At 40.3% G+C, this 16480-nt stretch overlaps 1 protein-coding gene across 2 annotated transcripts in view; it reads left to right on the forward strand.

Annotated features, from left to right (window-relative positions):
• The window catches only part of LOC124167131 (furin-like protease 1), a 457244-nt gene that overhangs the window by 384517 nt on the left and 56247 nt on the right, over window positions 1–16480 (forward strand). Inside the window, exon 1 of one of the 2 annotated variants that reach the window (XM_046544930.1) lies at window positions 5724–5766. The exons of the other annotated variant lie outside the window; for it this stretch is intronic. The gene's annotated coding sequence lies outside the window, so the exon portion shown is untranslated. Of the gene's footprint in view, window positions 1–5723; window positions 5767–16480 lie in introns of those variants that run through there. 2 annotated transcript variants of the gene reach the window in all.

The following is a 16480-nucleotide window of genomic DNA, read 5'->3' on the forward strand; positions in this document are numbered from 1 at the left end:
ATTTTTGTTGCATGGCTACCTGACGGCCGGCCGACACTGCTGCTTTGTTCATCATATTCTGCGCAGCGTCGTTCTTCAGCTGTCATGAGCGATCCTTTGCTGTTAATTGATGCAGCTAGCGAGGGGTGAATTATCCGAGCCAGCGGTCCGAGAGAAGTAAACAAAGGAAGGCGGACAGCGTGCAAATTAGCCCTTTATCATGAATGCACGTACTACAGCAGACAGAATAAATAGTTTTAAAAGAGTGTGGCGCTTTGGAAAGGACTCGTCTGGAAGCTAAGCCCTCTCTGTATTCCATTTTTTATTTCCTTCTTCTTCGTATTTTTTACTTTAAACATCAAGTTTTCCGCTGCCATAGAAGGCGCTATCGTGATAAGCCGTTTCCTTGTGCAGCGATATACATAGCGCTATTTCCAAAGCTTTTCCGCTTTCCTTCCCTTGAAAAATTAAATTAATTTTAAAGTCTGTCTCCCGCGAAAGTCAGGGTTGCGTAATAATTTGTCAGTGTTATGTATCGCTCGAGCTAGAGAGACGGTAATTAATGTGCACCTTGAAAGATCTCTGTTCTTGAATATATATTTTTTTAGATTAATTCATTGCGGAATTGTTTTCCAATTTGCATTCATTCCACGAGAGAGCGGTCGTTGTTTACAAAATGCTTGTATAGTTCGTCTCTCGGTTCATTGTTGCTGCGAAACAGAACGGAAAATATCGCTTCGCAAACTCTGCGAGATAAATTGGGGTTCCGCTCAGTCTTATGTGGTTGTGTGAGTGTGTATGCTCGTACTATCGTCATCATTCGTGAGTACACATCTGGCGTGCTAGTGAGAGGCCAATTATTGCATTTTTGGAGCGTGTTCCCTCCGAAAATGTGGCTGTTTGTTAGCTGAATGCAGAATTCATCATGCTCCACGACCTTTTGATTTGTGTCGTTCGTAATAATCCAGCTATTAATCTGTAACTTCTCCCAAGCAATACACTCCGTTTGATCGTGGCATATATTTACATGCGTAAGGAGGCCTCTTGTGGAATGGGTACGTTCACACACACACGAAATTGTAGTTCATTAAAAGAATTGTCAATTGAAACTTACTGGAAATTTTCCGCGGACACTCTTATTCAATCGAACGGTTTCGATAACGGTTGTATCATCGTCAGGTTTTGTATTATCGACCGGTTTCTATGCAAAACAAAATGCGTTGAAAACCGATAATGCAAACTTCTCCCGAAAAAATGAATAAATGAGCCGGATTTTGACCGACGTCACCTATTCATTAAAAGTATTAGACAACTTTACCGTTTATTTATTTGAAGTTTTTTACTGGAAAACTGAATGAGAAACGTTTTATCTTATGTCTTAACTTAACCATCATTTTCACCCACCAAATTGTCGGCCTTGTATTGAAATCGGTCGTGTGGACGAAAGTGTTTGCGGAAAATCTCCAGTAAGTTTTAATATACAATACGTTCTACCAGATTAACCCCTAATCAACTATCAGCAAACTTTAAATAATGTGGTAGATAGGAAAGAATGGATGAGTTAAGACGAAAGATAAAACGTCTCATTAAGGTATTCCATCAAAAGCTTAAAATAAAAAAACGCTGAAGTTACTGCCTACTTTTCATGAGTTGGTGACGTCATTAGAGGTCCAGTTCATTTACTTGTTTACTTACGCTTCCGCATACACATTTTAATCGATTTTCAGATACGTCCGCGACGTGGCGATGAATGCCGAGTGATCCATTATTCCCGATTTCCCGCGATAGAGTAATTGTGCTAGCGAGGTGCATCATGGTGAAGTTATGAATTCGAGAGATCATATCATCATCACGAATGTAAATTTCGGTCAAAAGCCCTAATTATAGCTTATTTTCCCCGTGAAATTCGGTTCGTTCTCCCTTCAGCATCGATAGAGGCCACTTCCGTGCGCGCATTTAAATGCAGGTAGGGTGACTGCATGTTTGCACATGCTTCCTGGAGTCTATTTTATTCATTCGTGGGCACACGGTTTAACCTCCTCGCAGTTGTTTTCAACCATTTTGTTCTCCGAAGAGGAGAATTATACAATAATGGCGTAACAATCGTTGCGTGTTTGTGGTTTATTTTTGGATGCGGTCACTGCGGCGTAGTGGTCGCGGCTCTTCTTTCAACGCGGGCGTTTTTCCAGTCTGCTCATGGGAACCACTCAAACAACTTTTTTTGCGGGAAACTCGAGCGAGCGATAATTCTGCTACCGCCGGATTGAGAGAACTTCATGTTCGAGTGGCCAATAAAAGCGTCGCTATTGGATAAACACTTTTGTTCATAAATGAATTCTTCTAGGTTTGCAACCGGGTTGGGGTCTGCATGCTGTAGGCCGACGAATCGTAGGGAGACAGTGCAGACCCTAACCCAGTTGGAAACCCGGAAAGAATTAATTAAAGTCATTCACGGGGAATACTCATATTTTTCACTATGTTTCGTGTTTTTTAAATGGAAAATTTGTGCAAAAATTCGTCGAATTACTTAGGTTAACCAAACCTACCTAAGAGTAAGAATCACTACAGCTCAAGTGGCTCTTTATTTTGCACAAATCTGTTAAAATTGGTAATAATAATTACAAATTCATTAATTGTTCTAGGAGTGAACTCCTTTGGTACATAGTATTTTTTTTATTTTTTATCTCAATTATCCCTGAAAACAGCACAATGACGCCTTTACATCGGGAGTTTAAACAATTAATAACAGGCGATCACACACACACGCATGTTCTGGAAGGGGCAACCTATCTATGCGGGACTCGAGCCCGAGACCTTTCGGTATGGTGGGCGAGGACTTATCCCCGCCGCCACCGATCTACTTACCTTGTTGTGCAAGGCAGTTAATACGGAAATTAGCTAATAAGACAATCAAGAAACAAATGACGGAGTAATTGTTGACAAAAGAAATGAAGGTAACGACTTTATCATTCAAAAATATGAAAAAAGGAATGAAATGCTTCTTCTGATACAAAAATTAACATTATACCTACATAAGAGTGAACAGATAAATGAATTCTCCGCAAATCATTCCACAGCTTTGAGGCAACAACTGTAAGGGATTTTTCGACTGTAGCTGCCGGAACCGAGGGGCATACTAAAAACACGGGTCTTTTCATGTTACAATATTCATGAGTTTAGAACTAGGGAGAAAAATATTTATTGAATACGGAAGGTTTCCATATTGTTTGAGATTGAACATGAACCAAGCCATGTTGAATTTTCACCTTCAGGCAAGATCAAACCAGGTGACCCTTTTATAAATGCGAGGCAATTTTTTCCTCTCGCCGTAGATTAAAGATGAATCTGACTCAGGAGATCATGAGATGCTTTTGCGCGGCGTTCAAAGAAACACGTTTTGAATGGTTTATCTTCGCCATTTGTTTGGCATTTTTGTTCCTTGGCATACGTATTACTCAAACGGAAATGAACTACTCAATTATCTTAAGTTTTTCAACTAATCAGAAAACAGCTCGTTAAAGCCTTTACTTCTGGGATGCCAACATTTAAAAACTGTGCGATATGAAATACCCTTGCTAAGAATGAAGTTTATGTACTCAGGTGAGATTCGAACTCGCGGCCTTGGGTATGGCTGGTGAGGATTTTGCCCCGTTGCCACCGAGGCCGGAGAGAGAGATTTTAATTGGCTGCCTGTCGACTATCGTTGCCAAGGGGACTCCATTAAGGGAGGCCCAAGAACATGGCGGTTAAGTTACATTTGTTTCCGTTTCGTGCGCATTTTATTCGGCGGCGCCACTAGGCAGCGGTATCTCGTTCAGTGGGACTTTCGCCATCAGCCGTCGTGGAATTGTTTTTTTTTAGCTGAGAATTGTCTCGCATGCTTTAAATGTGTGGTTTATATGATTTTTTGGCTCGGTCATGTATTACTGCCGTATGTTTCCTCCAGAAATGTGGAAATCGATGACTAGTGGCGACATATTCAATTTGTAGAGTATAAGTTTGTCTTCATGGTGCGCAGTCACACTTCAGAGTCTATTTCAGTCGTACCAAGTGCTAAAGGGATAAGATTGTTACGTTCGACGAAGAATTCTGCACGCACAGAATTGGTCCCAGCGCTTTAGCTCGAGATTTCGTAAACTTGCAGGCTAAACACGTGCAAAAGCGGACGTTAAACAGTGTTCCCACAAAACGGGAGGCAAACAGTGGCAAGCCACAATTAATTCCGTTTCCTTCAAACCCCCCGTGACCATTTCTCGAAATTGACCAATGATTCTCACGATTGGGCCATGAATCTCATGCTTGGCCCATGGCAAGCAACAAGGTAACAACCGGTAGCCCAGTAAGATAAACCTTGGTGCAGAACACGCAGGGGTGCACTGCTAATCTGATTTTAATGCGCGCGGAGCGACAACAATTCTAGCGGCGGACTTAGGAATTCCCTAATGTAATACTCATGGTCGCTGCGATGGAATCTCTTGTTCTTGTAGCTTTTGAAAGCGTCTCGATGTAATAAACACGCCATTTCTCGTTCTTTTCGTGAAAACTGGCTAGATTACGTATGTGGTAGGACTAGATTACTTACGTACTCTTCCTGTAGCCATTGGAAACGTATTTGGTCTTTAGCCGCATCAACTAAGCTCCTCCACATTCTACGATCGCCTGCCATATCCAGCTGAGCTCCCGTCTTTCTCATATCCTTCTTTACTTCGTCGTTCCCGCGCATTCTCAGTCTTTCTACCGGTCTTTTATCTTCTGGTTTCCCTTCAAGAACTTATTTCATCATTGTTTCTCCACTTGTTCTATGGCTGCGACCTGCCCATCATAATCTCCTGCTTCTGAGGATTCCAACGATATTTGGTTCTTTTCACAATTCTCTTAACTCTTTGTTTTTTTTTTATTCTCCATGTTTCTCTTTCTTTATTGGGACCTAATATTCTTGCAAAACCTTGTATTCAAACGTTATGAACTATTTTTGCGATATTTCTGTGAAAGATCACCCTCCTGAACCATATAATAGTACATGCATGGCATTTTTTTTCAATCCTACTTTTTGTTCTTTCTCTGGACAAGAGTTTATTTTTTAATAATTTTACTAAGTTCAGTGTGACCCCTCAGCTGCTGCAAGTCGGGCGTTAATTTCTATCTTTTCTTCGGTGTCGTTCGTTAACAGTACTCTAAGATATTTAAATCGGTTTCTTTTTTAAAATTTATGATGTAATACTGGAAGATAAAATATCAGATGATTGCTATGGACGGAATTTCGCAGATGATGTGACAGTAGTATCTGAAAACAAGGACTAGATTAAACCGGTTGGAAATAACGGGTGTTTAAACGTTGCGGGATAACCCATCACTGCCGATGGGCATCTCACCTCTTTGCGGGCATTCGGTAGTCATCCACCGTGAATGTTAATGTCGGCCATCGACACTCCTCGCTATTAGAACCGCCCGTTGACCACGCCCCACGCATAGGAACAACTCCATTGTATGCCACCACGTGACTCGATTCGCCCCGAGGTCACCGAACCCTGACCTTAGCACATTGCCCCCTCCTACTCCAGTGAATTAAAAAAAACACAAACGCCTTTTGTGTGCGTAAAAAAAACGAAAGGGCTTTTTAAATTAACGGTGCCTCCTCCCCGTCTTCATCCTATTCATTTTTTTCTTTTTCTCTCTCTTTTCGCAGGTACATGCATTCGTGCTTTGGTTCCCGGTCACTGTGCACGCCCAGCGGCCCGTGACTGTTGCAGCCCGTGACTCTTTTCCTCCCTATGCTCCCGACTCACGGTACGAGCCAGTGTATGTTGATTCGTGGCGGGAATTCTCCGTTGGCGCTGAGGTGGCGCGTCTGGGCGGAAGGCGTTACTCTTTTGTATTTGTATACGAATTACGAATGTGTACCGACCTACGTACGCAGTTATTAAGCCCCGTAATACTGAAGTATTCTCTGGTGTTTTCTCGGCGTATAGCGTGTTGGAATTCCCCTCCGGTTTCTCACCGGGTTTAATGATGACATGGCTGCCGATGTTTTGGAAACCGAGTTGTTCGCCATTTTCAGGTCTGACAATCGGTCCTGAAGATGGTGACCAATGAGAAATGAAATGAATTATAAAATCGTTTCCGGGTTGATTTTGTGAAAGTTCGATGTACCCATGATAAAAGAACACAAGTGGTAATTTCCACAATTTAATTCAAAACTCAACAACCGACCATGGTATCAAGACGTTGTGTCATTTTCACTTTGAAAAGGTTTCAACATATTGTGTCATTTTCGCCTTGAAAATAATAAAATGTGTTGTAAACATGGTCCGTTGTTGAGTTTTGAGTTAAATTGTGGAAATTACCGTATGTGTTCTTTTATCGTGGATGAAGCGACTTACCATTTCTTATAGCCTTTAAACTAATTCTAATTTCTTATAATCAGCAATTATTTATGCGCGTTTGAAAAAATGTCTTAAGAATCTACCTCAAAAAGACTATTTTGTAATTTTATCCGATGCTTTTTTAATTGGGATCACTTTGTGATCCGGTTGGTCACTTAGGTTGGGCCTGAATCACACGATCATCTTTGTGTAACTCTCAGTGTTAGTTACTGACGGATTAAAGAAGTGATTGATCGGCCCATCATTTTCTGAATCACGCGGTCATTCCGCCATCCAGTTTTATGGGGGGATGAATGGGGAAGCCAAATTCCATCCCACAGAAGTAAATATCTGTTGCCACTTCGGTCGAATTTTGTATGGCCTCCAAATATGTCCGCAGCGTGGTGATGAGCGCAATGCAATACAAGTTTTGCCAATATTTTGCAGCATGGTGTTTGCAACTGCGAAGAATGGCATTAAATAGTTGTGAATTTGATAAATAACATCATGTTGAATGAAAATTTCGGTTGACACCACTAATTATACCATATTTCCCCGTGAGATTGGGATCAATTTGTCCTTCAGCGACGCAAGTGGCGACTCCTGTAAACACATTTAAATGCGCGGTGAGCGATAAAAATTATTTGTTTATTTATTTATTGAATCATTCAAAAACAGCCGAAACGGCCTTCACATTGAATAGACACCTTAAAATCTGCAGCTTTAACAAATATAAACTATAAAAAATACTATAAAAAAGGGATTCAGAAGATGGCTTTTCGAAGCTGCCTCTTGAATGATCTGATGGGCATTGAAAGATCCAGGGAAGGGTGAGTACTCGAAATGGTATTGAAGGAGGGAGGGAGTCTGTAAAAAAGTGATCTCTGAGAGAGAGAAAGACGGGAATTTCGGTTGGTGTAGTAGGTGGTTATTACGGAAGGAGCGGGAGGGGAATGTGGAGTGAAAAGAAAGGCAGTATTTCTGAGGATCGGAACTTGCCATTAAAGGCATTGTAAATGAAGGAAATATCATGAAAATTCCTACGGGAGGATAGTGGGACCAATGATAGGGCAGACATTACTTCAGAGCGGGAAGAATTACGGAGGTGAGGAACACGGTGTCGGACTACTGAAATAAAGAAATTAGGTGGGCTTTCAAGAATTTTAAGGTTGGAGGGACAGGCAGTGGAGTAAATAACAGAGTAGTACTCGAGGCCGAATTGAGGATCCTCTATTGTGATATTCGTACATTTTTCCAACGCTTTCCTTATTTGCAACTGTAATTCCAATAAAAGCCAAACGTGGCGTTATCATCGCTGTTAGCGGCCGTGCTTCAAGGGGATGTAAAAGCGATCGCGTGATTCAAGTTTAAAATATTTGCGTAATCAGCTAGGATTGATGCATCACCTTTCGTCATCTTGTGGCCAACTAATTTTACCTGTAATAATGGTACAAAAGAACCGAAATGAACTCCCAGGTGGCCCATTATTGATGCAAAATTGATGCATTACTTATTTTCTTCTTGTGGCCAGCTAATGTTACCTCTTATAATGCTATAAAAGAACCGAAATGAACTACCAGGTGACCCATTTTTTATAATATTTCTGTTTGAGCGGTACGTTGAACATGCTAATCTCATCAACTATTTACTTTTGCTGTACCAATACACACCCTATGTCGAGGAACGTATTCGCAAATTTACACCTATGGTGTCATTCGCCTTGGAAAAAGAAATCAATATTCTTATCTGGGTGCGAATCCCAGCTACGCCAATTGTTTTTTTTCCATGGTGAATTTCATTCTTCGCTTAAATTTTCTCCCTTGCGCAAGTGGCATAGCCACGGGGGAGGTCCGGGGGGTCTGGACCCCCCCCTCCCCGAAAAATAAAAGCCTAATTACTTTCCTTCAGAAAATATATAAAAAATTGAAAAATCATGAATTTACATAATAATTCTTTGAAAAAGTTTTTTCGATTATTCAAATCGTTTAATTTAGTTTAAAACCCGCTAATTAGTACTCTGTTTTTCAAAAAATTTCTCCCCTTGTTTTGGACCCCTACGAACAAAATTCCTGGCTACCCCACTGCCTTGCGCTTGCTTTCGTACGAAATTATTTTTTGCATATGCTTTGATATTTGCAAATGTTGATCATTGTTTTTTTTCCCTGGGAGCTCTATTATGAATCTTTAAGAAACCGAAGATATTAGCACTACTCTACTTTTGGCAGATGCCTCTATAGGAAAGTAATGTATTAATAAAATAATGTCTATGAATAGAAAAGTTTATTTGCGGATTTTTGTGTTAAGAAGAGACTAGCGAGGGTTATCTAGTGTGGATTCTGTGCGGTTAGTGGTATCTTTTTGTGGCCCGAAGAAGATTTTAAGCCGAATTAATTTAGCTTACTTTGTGCCAATTAAAATTCATCTCCCGTGACAAATATTTGATGAGTAATTAAAGCGACTAAAACGCCCTAATGAGCTTGCCAAATTCGTCCAAACACGCGTAAAAATTTCTACTCAGTGTTTTTGAAGCCTTCCATTTTTTTAGTGTCCCGTGTTAAACTTTAGGTGATAATGTCACAAGTTTCACTCCATCTACTTGCAGGTTTTCTCATTAAAACTTTTTGAGGTTGCGGTGCTTATCTTTCGGCCTCCCACTCAGCTATGGAGACACTCCTGCCATCTACCGGTGATCACCTTTATTCGCGTTCTCTTTTATCTTTGCGTTATTCTGTCGCCTGCAAGAGTGCGATAACCTTGTTCGTGGTCTTTGCGTCTTTTTAAATTTTACGAGGATCGCAGAGCAAATCTAGTGTTGTTTATAACATGGATTTCTCAAATTGCATTCATTCAACTTTGACCGCTCATTGTGTCGTAGAACGGATTATCGTAAGAGATATTAAAAGAGCGTTTATTCTGCCAAGCATTTTCTTTCAATTTTTTCATGTTTCAACTTTTCTTGTTTAGGTTCTATCTTTGTTTTTTTTTCGGCCACGACTTTGAAAAAATCCCTTTTTTAAGCCTTTCCCTTGTTCCTCTGTCTTTCGCTTAGAATATTTCCTTCAGCTACATTCTGTAGGAAATTGTCGTGCCTGAGTAAGTTTCCGATGAACCTTGCTTTCCTAAATTTTATTCTTTCCAATAGCTCTTTTTCTGCATGGACATAATTTGGTATTTTTAATAAGTTTTTTTCTGTCGGTCCTCCTTGTCGTTGTAGCCCTTCTCCAAAATCACATTTCTTCAGCTTTAAGTTTGGTCATTTAACTTTTCCTTAGCTTGCTATACCTACTAAACCTGCTCTTACAGATCCTATCAGGAATTACTTCCTAGTTTCAATATTAACGCTGTTATCTACTTGTAGAATTTCTTTGATTGAAAGGCTTTCTTGGCCCACGTCATTTTTACTTTGACCTAAGAGGAGAAGTTTTTATTATTCGGTAGTATACTGCTCGAATCTACTCTGTTACATCTTCCAATCTTGCTACGTCTGTACATATATCCCTTATTTTTACACTTCTCATTCTTTCTACCAACGTGCTTTTGGTTTTCTTCGTGTTTATTTTAAATTTTTATTTTAATAAATTATTATATAGATTTTTTTGACCATTCTAACGATTAATCCAACGCTTATACACGGTACAATAATTTGTTTTCATTGATTACAGTATAATTCGGAAGGATAGCTTCTCAGTTTCTTTTGTGAGTGGAAGATACTTTTTAGGACCGTGTGTTTATTATCCCTGTAAGCCTTCAACCTCCATTTTTTTCATAAAATACCTAAATAAATACCAATTTTGTTTGCCCAATCTGGCCGGAGAAAAGTAAGTTGGGAGAAATTATGGGCTTAACTGCCAAGAAAAAGAAATTACTAGTGACGAGAACTAAGAATAAAATGCGAAGATCCAAGCGTGATGGAATGGAATTTTTTCGTATTTTAAAATTTAAAACAATGACAATTTTTCCACGATTGTAACATTTATTCCGACCTAGACCATTTATTACAGTGATGTAGTAACATCGAAACCTGGATCTGAATGAATTTTATAACCGTGGAATATTGCAAGTGTTTACTTCAATAGTGATGTTAAATAAAAACTTTTGGGCTATGTCGCCGCGTCAATTTTCGGGTGGCCCCAACGTTTCCCGACCGATGCTGGTCGCTTTTTCAAGGGAATCTAATGAAATGGTAATTTTTATTTGTAAATATGTGAGATGTATTCATTCATCTTCTAATACGGATACTTCCCTATATGCATGAATAAAAAAATCCCGTTTTGTCAGATTCCCTTGGAAAAGCGACCGGCATAGGTCGGGAAACGTTGGGGCCACCCGGAAATCGACGCGGCGATGTAGCCCAAAAGTTTCTCGAGTAAGTTTTAACGAAGAATTCAATAGTGATCTAAGGAAAGAGATACTGGTGGTTCATTAGTTGTGTATTGCAGCCATCTGTGGGCATCTCTTATATCATGAGTATCTCGCAGTGTGTATGGATTCATCATTTCAGTGTCTTCGTATCAGCACTTGAATTGACGATATTCCCGTCGATTTTGCTCATTATATTTTATTATATGCAGATAGCGTCGCGGATTGCTTCCGCCACTTTGACATCCTTGGTGGTCGCATGTATTTACGTCGTCCATATGTTTACACGAGAGGTCTCCCGGCAACGTCGACCTCTTCAACCCTTCATGTCTTATCTGCATCGCACGGCACTTGTGGAGCGGGCGCGCGAGATAGCGGATGCTGTGCTACAAGAGGTCCATTCATTCATGGATCTCCCCTCTCCATATCTGCTGTGCTGTTCACGAGGCGCGGACAATAGCGCGGACAAGTCAAGACATGCTTAAAAGTGGCGACGTGCTCCGCAACATCTAGAGGGTTGTTCTGTGTTTCCGAGGCTTGGCTCTTATTCGGATGATGTCACAGTTTTCGCCAAGTATGAGCATTGTTTGGAAGATGAATAAGTGACCGCATACGTAGCACGAGTCAAAGCTCACTTAAAGGTTCACCGCTGTCGTGACATCGTTGTCGACTCCAGCAATGAACGCCTAAACCCGAGCCTCGAACGGAATGTAATTGTATTCCTGAATCCCTGAGGACTACTTGCACATCGAAACTTTGGAAGGAGATATGGAGGCCCTTCCTTGGCATGGCACCCAGAAAATTTCACTGCAATTCTTCCCCGGAAAAAATAAAACAGACACTTTATCAATGAATGCCTCATTGAAAGATTCACTTGAAGATCTAACAGATCTTCGAATGTGGTCTTATGCATCCGGAAATATAGAATAACTCCTCTAGATATGGGCAATTCAATTCTAGGTTTCTTGGATTTTTTTAAAGTTCATTTCAATTAATTTCGGTGATTAGGGTCATGCGATTTGGTTCATGACAATTCATTCTCTCTTTCAAATGAACGAAGTAACACAACTAAACAAATGAAAATACGAACACTGTTATTCAAATTGAACTCAGCGGACGAAATTTGCGCTGCGACTTGAAATGAACATTGCAAACTAAATGAGTACCGCGAATTAGATTGAACACAACTTATCGAACAAAATTGACCACTGAACAAGGTGAGAACAGCGATCCTATATAATAATTAAGTATTCTACCGATTAAGGAAGGGTTATGTGAAGATTTCAAGACCTATTATTGCAGACTCCCCTTCATGGACCTACCTCTTTCATAATTAGGCCCTACTCTCTTAAATCTATCTAAAAATCCTATTCTCTTCCCTCCTCTACCTAACATTCTTCCCTCTAACACCGATATCAACATCTCCTTCCCGCTATGTACTCCTTTTATCCATATTTTCTGTCTCCTCCGTATCTCATCTAGAAGCTGCCTCTCCTCATCCACCATGTCCACCACTTCGTCATTCCTCTTCCTCTCCGTCCACCTCACTTTCTCCATTCTTCTCCACACCCACATCTCGAACACCTCCAGTTTTCTCTCATCCTCCTTCCTAGGTGTCCATATTTCTTAACCGTAAAGCGCTAGACTCCAGATCAGTGGCGTAACTATGGGGGGGATGAGGGGATAAATCCCCCCCAAAGCCTCAAAGAAATAATAAAATATCGAAAACTACTGTCTAGTTTTGACATATGATAACTGAATTTGTTTAAAGTAAAATTTAAGTGCCAAAATGATGAAAAATGTATTTCCAGGCATGTAATTTTTCAAAACTTTTCCTGGGTCCCCGTTGCCTGGTGGTTGGGGGATTCACCACCTAGGCATCCTCTTCCCCCCCCCCAATGCATAATCCTAGTTACACCACTGCTCCAGATCAGACTATTCACTAACCTTTTCTTTAAACTCTCACGTTGCGATCCTCTCAAGAGCTCCTTCCTGTTCATATACGCCTCCTATGCTAACGCAATTCTTTTCCTGATGTCCTTACCGTACCATAAAATACCAAGTACCTATTGGCTCCTAGCCTATTTCCCATAAAAGCTGTGTTACGCTATCAGTTCGCTCATTGTTTGCAGCTTTCAACGAATATTTTTCCTCGTGATACCATAAATATACGTAGAGGGATAGGAACAGGTGATAAGTCTAACAGCTTCACCTCCTGATTGAGGAAAACATATCGCATTGGTCTTCCATGTGACGACTCAACACCATCTATCGTTTGTTTTTCAAACTCTTCTCTCTCTCTCGGCACATGCAATTAACGAAGTCTTCGGGCCTCCGTTCTACTAATTGCCTTCGTCTGTCGTCACATCGAAGTTTCACTTTTTTCATAACGACGCCTCTGCAAAGCCAGTAATTGAGGCTCCGCGATCTTAATTAGAATGAGAGAGAGAGGAATCCGCGCCCGCAGCCTTGAAGAGACGGCACGCTGCCTGGCGAAACGTCTATTACCTACTTAAACTGTACACTTCTCCCAGTTTCAATTTTTCAATGGTAGTATTTCAAAGGCATTATTGCAGCATAAAAAACCAGTACCGGGAAATTGCTACATTAGCATCTTTACATCAAGTGTGTTAGCGAGATTTTTGATGCACTTATTTCAATGTGCTAGGAATGATCTCTTTGAAAGAGCTGCAGTTTCAGGATGGAATTTACCCCGCCATTTACCTTTAAAATCCTGAGTTCTTTACCGAAATCACAAATTTCAAACTACGATTTGATAAAGCTGTCATTACCGACAGTGAATACAACATAATAGATCGTATATCGCATTTTTGATACATTAAAGAGGACCGTGCACGTCATTGATATAGCTATCCAATCAACAGAATACATGTAAAATATTATTTTGAAAAAGAAATAAAACATAAGGAATTGTTTTCGGAGGTTGTAATGATTTGGAAGATGAATAGGGTACGAAATAATTTCCCCTGTTATGTCGACCGCAGGAGTGGTTCCTAAACAATTTCAGAAACTGAAATACATAATATATATATATTGGAATCAAAAATGCCGTTATTATAACAATAGGTTGTAAATTAAGAAAATTATTAAAGTTTTCCTTAAAATATGGTAATTAAAAAAAGATGTTTTTATTGTATCAAATGGTATGGTGTATCGAGAAAACTACCGACAGCTTCTGTCATTTGCGCCATGGGGAAAGGGTAATGAGAAAATCGGCATAAGCATTAGCTGGCTCCTTAGGAAAGGCTCTCAGGGGACACACGGCATAACGTCAAATTCAACGGTCGAAGTGTTGCGATTGAAATTCCCTACGCACAGATTTTAATCAAGGATCAGGCGCCCTCTGAAAATTTTCTACAACCGCCGGGATTGCACCCCAGGCCCTTTGGGTTTTAATACAAAACACTAGTCACCACATCAATCCAAATCCCCTGTATAAATTAGCACTATATATGGTGTTAAAATGCGTACTTGAGGTATTTATATCAAGACCCGTGAGAGAAATATATAGTGCTTTACTCATAGTTGGATAGAAAATATTTTTTAGCTCCAGTATTTGTTTGTTTTTGAATTGTTTAGGTTTTTTATTTATGTTTACGATTTATGAACAAATAAGGATACAACCATGATGTAAGGAACTTAGCTCATCCTAAAATTTCTTGTTTTTTTGAAACTCATTTTTCGCAATAATCACAACGTTTTAGAGTATTTTTTAGCAAGAGTTGAAAGTAATAGACATTAAATATAACTAAAATCAGGTTAAAATTGTTAATCGCAAATTTTATCATTTATTATTAAAATTATTATAAAATCAGCTATTCCGATATTGCGTAAAAAATCAAAAATTTAAAGTTGAGGGAAATCGTTGTAACCTACTCTAACCTATCCGGTCACGTTTTTCTTCCTTTACTTAAAACAAATTCAATAAATCTTCGCTATTACACAAACACTTCAAAAGCTTACCTCCATACTGAAGGGTGATATTTTATTATGATTTTCTACTATTATTTGAAATGCGATTGTTTTTATTTGTGGTTGTTTGGTAACAACTTAATTATTTAGTTATGATAATTCTGTGCTTCATTTTACCTAAAAATGTTATTATTTGAGAAAGATATTAGTTTCCATTAATGTCACGTTGCCAAACAGCACGGTTGGGACGACGCCAGTTGTTCTGCTGAGGTCGGCACTCAACAACAAGTTGGACTTAATCCCTTTGATTTTATTCTCCGGGGGTAGGTGAATGTTTCCCGCCGTAAAATGCTGAGGAGCGAAAAATTCGATGATGATGATAATAATAATGATAAGAGTGGCAGAGGAGGTGGCTGAATATTTCCGACTCGAGTGGCCATTCCCATGCGATTCCGAGTGCCATTCACCCGAGTCAAATCATGACCGTCGATATTTGACCCGAGTGAAGCATTCGGTTAGGAGCAAAACCAACATTTCCAATGAATCCCAGGATCCGAGTTGTTTTGGAGAGGGCACTCGCACGAGAGTACGTACTATACCTGCAACGAGAGAGAGGGCATATCGGAGAAATAGAAAAAAGTCGAATAACGAACCGCGACTGCAAACACTGGGAAATAATGCGAGCAGCTCCGGCTCCTACCGTACGAGTGCACACACAACGTGATCGGCGATTCGAATGGTGGGCATTCGGCGTTTGCAAACAGCGCGACCGCACCGCGTCGGCAGCGATATAAACGTTTCGAGCGTAGGAGAGAACAGCGCGCGATCGTCGCGCGCGCGCATCCTCCATCTTGTTTCGAGGGCCGTTTTATTTTAATTGCAGACGCTAGGGCGGCGCTGCGTTCGCTCGGTTGCTGGGCAATGGTGAAAACGATTCACCGGTGGAAGAAAAAAAAAGAGAGAAAAGAAAGATAGATGAGTGCTATTTGTCGTTGATTAAACCGCTGCTCGGTCAGCCGTGATGTTTGGTTAACATGGACTCAAACTTACTCTCCATTCTGGAAGCTTGACCGCCAGTTGGGAATAAGGAATTGAGCAGGTAGAATGCAGGTGACCTACTTTTATCCAACATCCAAAACTAACTGGGATTAATTTAAGAGTTCGCAGGTGATGGGAAAGAGATGGAGAAAGTAAATGAGTCATCGTACAAGATCAACCCAATGAAGAACGCTGAGAGCAAACGTTCAAAATGATTGATTGAGGGACCCTTAACTGGACGGAGAGGATGTAGGAACACGTAATTACTGGACATGGTGGATTTTTATTATTATTTAAGTATTCTGCCGGCTAAGGCAGGTTTGCATGGAACATTTTATGAATCACACCAGCCAGTCTCCCGATACAATTTGGGCCACCCTCTTTAAGTCTCAGTATGATTTGCTGATTACATCCACACCATTGTTTAGATTGCTAGAGCGACATCCTGGTGACCAACCAGGAAGCGCAATTGGCGCACCTTGATTTATTAATTGTATTTCCTTTTCTTTATCTTCTTTTTGATATTTCATGCATTAACCGCACTCTAAATTGTCCTGTCTATCCATGTCCTTATATTCGTCATAACGTTATTTTTCCTATTCATCATCTTGGTCCTCCCTTCATCTTTCTTGGGTGCTGCTGCAGATAAGTCTCCGCATGGGTTAGCATGATGACGACCTCGAGGACCCTGCCGACATCGCTGCTTGGAAAGATAACCACCCTTAAGGGCCGGCTCCTGTTCAATTAGTTCCTTAGGGCAATTGATTTTACTCATTTTCTTCAGGGAATAGTTTTTTTTTGGTTTCCTT

This window comes from Ischnura elegans, chromosome 10 (genome assembly GCF_921293095.1).
Source record: "Ischnura elegans chromosome 10, ioIscEleg1.1, whole genome shotgun sequence".
Classification (NCBI taxonomy): Eukaryota; Metazoa; Arthropoda; class Insecta; order Odonata; family Coenagrionidae; genus Ischnura; species Ischnura elegans.